Consider the following 10,578-nt stretch of genomic DNA (forward strand, 5'->3'; position numbering starts at 1 on the left):
TTTAGTCAGATCTACGAAAATGTTCTGATCTCACCTATGGTGGGTACAAATCGTACATGCATACACTTTATTATAGTATAAAAAATATTATGATATTATATTATTAGTAGACATAAAAAATAAGTACCGATCGCTATTTAAATACCTGTACGTTGGGAGTTATATTGATCGGTAGTAAAAAAACTTTTGTCAGTATTCGGTATTGTGTGATGTTATCATTGGTAAAATGTGATGATACAACAGCGAAATTGAGAGTAGTTGTGCGTCTGAATTTATGTCCATTTAATTTTTATAAATTTTACTCATTTTTGTAGTTGCTTTTTTGTATTTTGCTATGATAATACATTTAAGACCGTGAACTGTGAAGTAAATGTAGAATTGAGTTTCAGATAACGAATATTTTTTATTTTATTTTATTAGCCAACGTTTATGAACTCATGTTAAAATATAATAAGTGGAACGTACTAATATTTACATAGTTAATTTTTATTGGATTACAGTCGCGGTAGAATTGCGGTAGCGCGGCGTCGCGGATAGGCAACTTGTAGCGCTTCAACCTAAAATCATGACGGCGGGAGGGTTTGTCGAGGCATTCCGTCATAATTTTTCCTGAAAAGTGACTGACCCGTAGAGATTTTACACCACTCCCCAATAATAACTTACAAAACTAACTTCCAGTGATTCAATTTTAAAAACCGGGAAAAATCACTCTGCATTATTGTACTTGCAGGATTCTAACGTAATTCGTAATCGAGATGGGTCACTGTAATGGATGTGTTAAGTTTGATTTCAATGATAAATAAATGCATACAAAATGATTCTGAGTGGAGATAGTGTACCTATCACTTATCAGTGTATTAATTATTTATCTAGTGATTTATCTACTTTTTGATGCGCGTACGATCAATGCAATAGAATATAATTACTAATTAGAGAGCGAATGTCTATGAATTTATTATATTTTTTCTAAAATACTAAATAAATGCTGAATAGGATAGAAATTCGTTGCATTACCTAAAGAATTCAAATTAACAATTTAATATTGCATATTTTTGCATATTTGTTCAATTTTTACATGTTTGATCATGATTTTTTTTATATTCGTCATGCTTTTAGTGCTTATTTATGCATTATATTACGTCAAACAGTCCGTCTACTTGATTAGTTTCTAACATATATGTATAATTTTTGAGATTAACCAACAGTTCACAGATTTTAATTAAAAAAATTATTTACTGTTTTTAATTTAAAATTTTTAATAAATAATATAAAGTTAAAATAGTTTAATTTAATTTAATTTTTAATAAATAGAATACAGCTTAAATTAATGAATAATATTAATTAATTTTTATTGATGAATAATAATTTAAATAAGTTCTAATCATACTTTTATTTTTTATGTTACATAAGTGCATGCATATTTTTCAATTTTATAGAGCATAATCATCCGCTCCCAAGTAATAATATTAGGTACTGCATCGGCGGGCCCGACAACATAATTTTCAGCTGGTAAGTCCGTTTATTTTGCTTTAATATTATAATGCTTGTATGTTTATCGTCTTTCCGGCACCCACCCCCTACATCCTCTCGTCACGAACCTAAAGACCGTAGTCGTATAGGTTTATATTATTATATTATATATCATTATCAGAAATCGTTTTTACGTACTTTTTACACTTCGACACGCTGCAGCAGTGAAAAACGAAAACCCGTTTTTTCGTTCGAATCCTACGCGTGTAATTAGACGCTGATAATAACTATTATTGTTTTGTCGACAAATCTAATCGCACACCTCTATCATAGTAATAATATGGACATTGGCCGCAGGAAACGCGAAGATGTTAATTACTCGCAGTGGAACCATAAAAAACTCACAGCCAATATACGCGTCATAACATTATAAGTATAAGTAATAGGTTATATTATATTATGCGAGCGGCACACTGCACAACCAAACGCTTGGAATCTCCAAAGTGCAACCATAAAAAATAATATTAAAACATTATCGTAACAACACCACTTTTTATATAACCACATTATTCCCTTGATTAGTAGGTATTAAACATGTATATCTGCTGCGTTTTAAAAAATAATAGATATGATGGACGGTTATAATATAGCTTATAGCACGTTTCGGTATTGAAAAACATACATTTTTCGAGCTTAGTGCCTCGGTGGTGTTCGTACACGCAATAAACATACTATACGCATAGGTTGACATTTTTTAGGGTAATGGATTATTTTATAATACATGGGAAATGAAAAGAATCAAATGAGAATTTTTTTCTACGTATTTGTAGGATTTTTAGAAATAATTATAAAAACTAAATTAAATATTATTATATATAATATTGTTTATTGTTTATTACTGCTATCTATCTAGTAGTATAGTCATCGTTTATCTTAGGCAAGCCTCAGACCTCTCATTAAAATGTTTGGAGGTCCTGAAGCCTATACCCCTTGATCTCCACTTGTGAACGGGGGAGGAGTGATTTAGAAGTCTTAAGGATAATATAACACCACCCATTTTCTGTATAATATATTTTTTTAACTACCTAATATACACAATCTGGATATTACTACTAAGTGAAAGTTGTCACGTCAAAATGTCAAGTGTAAAAAGTGAATTAAATGTATAAATGTGTAATTGTTATCATCAATTAACGAAATACCTAGATCAGCGGTTCTTAACCTGTGGTCCGCGGCAACCTTAACACATAACATACGTCAATAAGTGACATGAATGCATTATTACAATATTGTTGGATTATTATTATTTTTTTTGTCACATAGGACATAGATTCTACACCAAATGATTGTATTATTAATATTTATTAAGTATAATCAGTTTTTCTTGTTCATACGGAATTTACATGCGTACACCAATGTAGTCTCGGCAGTCTTATATTTACTGCCACTAAGTGCAGTTGATCGATCGTACTCAATTATGGTTTTATATTACCCATTTTTATAAAAATTAATTGTAATAAAATAATTATAAATGTGTATGTTTTGTTATGTCTACTTATGTAATTTGTTATATAAAATAATTATTATAATTTTGGTTATGATAACGTGAAATGTTTTGTAAAAAAAAAGGTATTCGAAAATAAATTGGTAGGGGGTCCGCGATTTCTAGAAATCTTTCATCAGGGGTCCGTGATCTACAAAAGGTTAAGAACCGCTGACCTAGATCATAATTTTGTTATAATACTATACATATTATATTATAAAATCCTATGTGCCGAGTTTTTCAAAAACAAAAAAAATTGCACGGGGTACTCGATCCCTATAATTAATATATTTATTTCTATTTTATTTTATTATTTTTTTAGTATACTTACTTAAATTTCAAATGTATAAATTCTACTCATAAGTATAATAATACATGGGATTATTAACTATATAATATGCACATCATAATACTATAGTTGGACGGTAATTGGGATACAATTAAAGTCATCATTCATCACTACTATTCAGTTCGAGTTAATGGTAAATTAAAATATCGTACAAAAAACGCACAGTAAAACATTCAAAATATAATTTTACGATCGGAAATCCTAAAAATCTGGTGTGCACTATAGCTGTGCCTTCTATATTGTAAGTACATCCATATGTAATTTAGTAATTATGCATATTATTAAATTTCGTTAAGTTTCGTATATTATCTAATAATATTAGCCATGTATAATATTATGTACATAAGTAACATGGGATTTTCAAGGCGGCTCTGCATATCAAACTATGCAACTCTATATAATCTCAAATCTCGATGGCTTATTTTATATTTATGAAGTACGTGATTCGTCCAAGTTTGATTAAACTTTTGCGTGATATTCGATCGTGGTTTGACTTGTTCTGCACAAGGCGTTTGATGATGCGACTGCTGCTTCAGATGGGCGTATTCGAACAAAATATATTTTATAACCAACTGTTATAAATGTTATAATGCACTACGAGAAAACGCAAAAATGACCGCGACCTCTGGAGAACCTAACCCGGGCTAACTATAATCACAGGTTCGCGATTAATTTTGTTCAGATATTTTGTCCGAAGAATTATTTTTTCCCATATTCATATATGTATTTTAAATTAAACAAAACACAAGGTTCATGTGTAAAATTGATATATTTATTTATAAATGTCGTGGATAATTAAAAAAAAAAAAATCATTCTAGATTATCTTGATTTTGAACAAAAAATAATATGTAACCTTCGAATTTATTTAAAATCTTAATTCATCGAACAATTTCTTTTTCTTTTTTATTGGTTTAACGTCCGTATTTAGATGCAAACACTTTAAAATTATCATTTGTTTTATTACCTTTCAATGTTTAGAATAACTATAAGTATAGATCACTAAATCTTGTGACATGCTTGACATGTGCCGTATACGTTTTAATCATCTCCTAGCTCACACAAGAAAAATAAAGAAATATATTTAAATATTATATATTTCCGTGTGTCGCTAATGCTGTTCCAGCGAAAACTGGCACAACCAATAACCATATACATCCAATCGTATATATTATTATGTTAAAAACATAATATTTATATAATTATTACACATTGGACGCACGACAGCGGTTTTCTTTTTTTGCAATGACTTGGTTTAAATGCCAACTGGGGTTAAAAACGTCTATTGTCGGAGGTAGGGGGGAGGGCAATCCCGGAAGCATAACCACCACTGGGCCTGATTAGTTTTTTTAATTTGTAACAATCAGATATTCAGATAGATGCACCTATACATCATTTCATTATAGATTCAGAGCTGTGCTAACTTAAATTGGCGCCTCAGGGCAATAATATTTGGCACCCTTATTAAACATACTGCATGTTTAAACATTTGGCGCCATAGGGCACTTGCCCCATAACCCCCCCCCCCCCCTCTTGGCATGATTCCGTATAGATCCAGGACTAATGTGATTAATGTACCACTTTTGACCTGCTTCGGTTTCAACATATACCTATATATTGGTTTCCCGTTGAAGTGCTAAATAAAAACTTAAAACTATACCTAAATACATATACATGTATGAGGATATATATTATATGCGCATTCGACACGCTCGCACTCGTTGCATATCGAATAAAAATAAATATATTATGTAATGACGCATTATTGTGGTTAATACCAAAACACTTCAAAAATTCAAAAAACTTCTGAAATTACAAAGGTAATACCATTGAGTATAGATAGTATCTATACTCAATGGTAATACCTATAAAACTGTATGGCGTGTGCCTTATCCACATATATATACTTATATACCGATTGTTCGGTTTAGGATTTAAAATGTTTACCATCTGACATCTGCAGCGTGTGTCGGATAAATTTGTAAATTTATACATATGTATCTAGCTGTTATTATAACACGGCGATTAATTTTTCAAACACTATAGTGCCTACAAATCAGAATCAAAAATTGTATTACTTCTTACTGATAAAACCACCACTATGTATCAATGACATAGCCACTTAGGTACTATATTATGATTTATGTGTTTATTGAGGATGCAGACTTTTTCAATATTTAACGAAAAACCCGGCTTTGGCGTGACATAAACATATTTTATTATAAATTATTAAATACATAGCTATATACCTACTCAATAAACATCGATGATAGATGTTTTTTGGCACTTGAGAAAACCACGTGGAAGTCGGAAAAATATATAATATTAATATAGGTATTGTTTTGTGTTCCAAAAATATCTAAGTTTACCTATGATTAAAATATTTTTAATAAATATATTATTCTGTTGTAAATTAAAAAATTTAGACGTTTGAACTAAAATATATTGTTATCTGTTAAAAATAATAAACACACGATATTCGTGTTTCTTATGGTCTATACTCATAGTATAATTATTAATAGAATAGACATACCTATAAATTATAATCGATAACTATCAATTGATTTTACTGTGAAACACGATGTATGGGGTAGTATTATGTGAGGGAGGGCTAAACACTGTGGCTAAAGACTCACGGTTGTCTCTGTGTTCTGAGTATAGTTTTTGCAAATCCTAAAAATAAGCCCAATCAACTCATATGCCATTGAAAGCAAGCCTCGAAAACAAATTAATGTACTCAGCCGTGTACATGGTAGCAATAAAATAAAATAATAACTATAAATTATTATTGCTATGTCGTATACACCGATTGCTTCCTGAGCCTAACTAGCTCAGTTGGTTAGGTAGAGCACAAGACTAAGTTGCGGTTTTGATAAATTTCAAGGGGGGAGGGAGGGGGGTCGATTTTAGTACCATGAAACAACAATTTATTATGCAAATTCAATTTGTTTCATTCTCTTGTCGAAGACAGTCTAATAATTGTATTTATGTTTTATCACTGTTTATATTATATTTTAAAACTTTTATAATATTTACTGTTAACAGTTGCTATAAATTATTATCTTTTAATATTTTCATGTTAAAAGGAATTAATCAAGTCCCAATGGGGTAGGCGAGCGCATGGAGACAAGACTCTTAATCTCTAATTCGTGTGTTCGGGCCCCAGTTTGGACACCGCTTTTCCAACTACTTCTGACATAAAAAAATTAGAATGTAAGCACTTGATTAACACTTGTGTTCTATAGAGACCGCTTCAGAGAATATTATATTATTAGCCATTAGGAATAAATACGAATTTACTATTTATAAGATATCTTTAATGTGTGTCTATATATAGATACATTTTATTTATGTTATTATTATCATTATAATCTGGATAACAAATACTTATCTAATGCTAATCCCAGTACTTCTGCTGACTAAGAACTTAAATAATGTATTTATATATTATATTACATAACAGATCTGTTTTCTTAACCTAGTTTCAAATAAATGTTTGTGTATTTAAACAGACCCGACCTTACAATATTAATGCTTAATAGCCCTAATAGATACATACAACAGCAATATAGGAATATGTTTTATGGACGTGCAAAAAAAATATTACTTCAAATACGTCACAAAAAAAAACACATAATATTATATGTCATCGAAATGAGCGAGAGTAATCTGAATTTAATATTCATTATGATAATATGTAATATAATTAAATTAATAATTAGCACGTAACCACTATAACCACATATATTATAGGCCATGCAGGTTAAACATTAAAGGATATCATATCTAGATGTGGATATATTTATTGGACTGAACATTTCTATGGATATTATAATCCATATATTATAATCACATATTATGATTTATATGACAGGTATAACTGTAAAAGTACCTAATTATTATTATTGTTACATAACTTTAAATTAAGAACTTGAATTTGCATACCGCATTACCGTCTGCTAATATAATATTATTTAATAGGTATGTATAAAGCTGCAGTGGAATCAATCAAAGTATAGTGCTGTTACCATTTTTATTTATACTTCGATAACTCATACAACTTATCGTTGCATTAATAGGTACAATTCAGTACCATTCAAAGTCAGTGCATATAAATATATTATTATTCATGTTCGTGTATTATATTTCCCAAAGCATATTTATGTTTAAAAGAAAATATAAATAAATACAATTTAATTCATAATATTACATTTTGATCCCTAAAATCTTTCGTCAAGAAATACAGGAATAATAAAAAAAAAATTAGTATACAATTGACTTGTGAAAAAAAAATTGCCTCTTTAAATTGTATAGCATAATTTTAATATATATTCTCATGTTACTACTTACTGCGCTAGGTATTCGTTTTCAAAAGAAATATGTCGAGTTCTAGTCAATAATGCTTTATCGTAAAATATAATATAAAATATCTTTTCAAAAATAATAATATTTCATTCGAAAGAAAATGTATTTTCTTAAAATAAAATGATATAAAGTTTAAAATATTCTTTAATAATACCACTTAAATTGGGTATGGAATAAATAAATTATACATAGTGCAATTATTATATCATGATATTTTTCTTTTAGCATTATTATTGTATTTTATTCATAAGGTTTATTATCATGTCTACAGTGTGTATGTAGATGATACACAAACGCATTATATATCAAGTAGATCAAGTGAAATATATATATATTTAATATCAAATAATTTGACCATTATTATGTAGAAAGGATTTGAAAAATACTCCTACCAGCTATTTTAATGATATATTGTTGTTCAATGGCTGGATGAAATTGCAGGTCACAATTGGGGACAACTATACAAAGGTCGGGGACTGTCGAAGGAGGCTCGGAGCCACTTTGAAATATTTTCTTTTTAGAATTGTATTTTTTATTTTTTTATTTTGTACTTATATACTTGTGCCTAATTGAAACGTCAGAGTATTGTGATTTGACTGATTTGTGATTTTTGTGTTTTTTTCAATATAAAAATGTTTTTACAAAATACGTTTGCGTAACCGGTAGGTATATATTATAGTATTATACCACTTTAGTACAATAATAACAGCTACGCAATTTTTTTCATATTATATTTCTTTATATGTCTATGCTAACGCAGTGCTGAGACTACATTTTATTATTGACATTCCAAAAACTATACACGAGGTCTAATATAAAGCTATAAATCAGCTACCATGCATGGAAATGGACCGATAATTGAAAATATATGTAATAATAATATTATAATAATCTAAAGAGGTCGTTTAATATATATAGATAGGTTAAAAAATGCATTCAAAAAATAGGTACAGGTAATTTCATAAAAATGAATATTAGTTTTTACTGCCATAATATACTGTTTGTACCTAAAACACTTCATACACGTATATATTATATGAAACATAAAGATTTTACAGATTAACAAGTTAATCCGGTGTACCTACCTATATATACCCATCCATATTAAAATTCCACAGTCGATAAGCAATAAAAGTTAACATAACGTACGTTTATGTCCGTGTATATAGACACATTTTATAGATTTTTTTTATAAAACAAAAAGGTTGAAACCGCTTTAACGACCAATTGGCAATTTATATTTTCTAAAGACTCGAAACAATGATGCATTCAAACACATTAGTTACAATGTACATTGCAGTTAATATAGGTAATTATATATGTATATATTACACCTATTATTTAAAAAACCGTCTCACATGTTATTTTAGTCTATTCGTCGTATATTACGTAGATATACCTATGATGAATATTATTGCTGTCGTGGTAAAAATGCAATATCTATTACCGGATTATCATAACTACTTATGTCCTATAATATAATTTACTTAGGTAAGTGTTAAATTTAGATAATAACGTGTAGTAATTTCTTTAACTAATTTTTCTAAGCTTTCGAAAAGACAGTAACGGCAACCTGCTGCAGGAGGTAAAGATAATAAATTATCGTTTGTGGGTTTATTATATAAGCGTACTCCTTGGGTCCCATACTTCCATAGTTGCATACTCATATCGCATTTTTTGTGTCAAGTGGCATTCCCAAAGGAGGTATAATATAGACTTTAACGTAAATAAAATTACAGTCAGAAGCGCCATTTCGGGAATCACAGAGTATTCATCAGTGCGCCTATTTTATGTTATCATGCCTTAATTGTATGCAAGCGCCAGTACAGCCCAAATAAAGTAATTAACATAATAAAATACATTATAAATTTATAATATAAAGTATTGAGTATTGGTGAGTTTGTAATTTTAATATTACATATATTTTCATAACAATAGTCGATAAGTACACTTTTAGTAGGTGGAAAAGTTTGACCCTCCTAAAAATCTGGCAATCCTATTCTATTTTAAAACTGAGAAGGGCTCTGACTACAGTATTATATTAATTGCATTCAGGTTGTACAGGTGCGTACATTGAGTGAAATGTAAAAAGGTATAAGATTACCAAAAAATACTAAAAATTTAAAAGTTTCACGTATGGTCTATGAAGCATCTGTTAGAGTGTTCAATGAATCGAATTATGTACTTGAAATGCAACGTTCTAGAGTCTAGAACAGTGCAATTTACAGAGCTCAAAAAAAATATTTTGCAGCATAAAAAGCATTGAATTCTGGGCCCAACGTTTCCAAATAATTTTTATTGTGTTTCATTTAAAAATTGTAGAAAACAATTTTATTTACTATTAGTACTTACTTGGTTAAAGCTTGAGTTGGGGGTCTTAACAGAGTTGTTTGTGGTCTATATAACCCCACTCCCAATCGTCTCTTGATTCTATTTTCGCCAATGCAGCAAAATTCAGCTGTGGAATAATATTACCACAAAATAGATTAAATCTATTCTGTGATATTAAGTACTATTAAATACTATCTACCGTGAATATTACATAGAGTAAATATTACTCTACGGAATATTATTATAAACCGTGCAAAGTGACTGCAGTATAGGTACCGTCAGCGACATCTAGACGTACGTCCACGACCAGTTGTTGTGCATCGAGCCATCGAGAGTGTTTGAAAATGTGCTCGACACGCACTGTGAGTGGTGACATGATACAAAATAATAATAAAATATTATAATCTATTCCGATTTTTATTTCGTGATTTCGTATAGATTAAAATACCGTTTTACAGTCGTAAACTCGTAATTATATCGAGTTCTCGCGGGCTCACGACACATATACGTGATTAATTCAAA

The sequence above is a fragment of the Metopolophium dirhodum genome, chromosome 6, assembly GCF_019925205.1.
Source record: "Metopolophium dirhodum isolate CAU chromosome 6, ASM1992520v1, whole genome shotgun sequence".
Lineage (NCBI taxonomy): Eukaryota > Metazoa > Arthropoda > Insecta > Hemiptera > Aphididae > Metopolophium > Metopolophium dirhodum.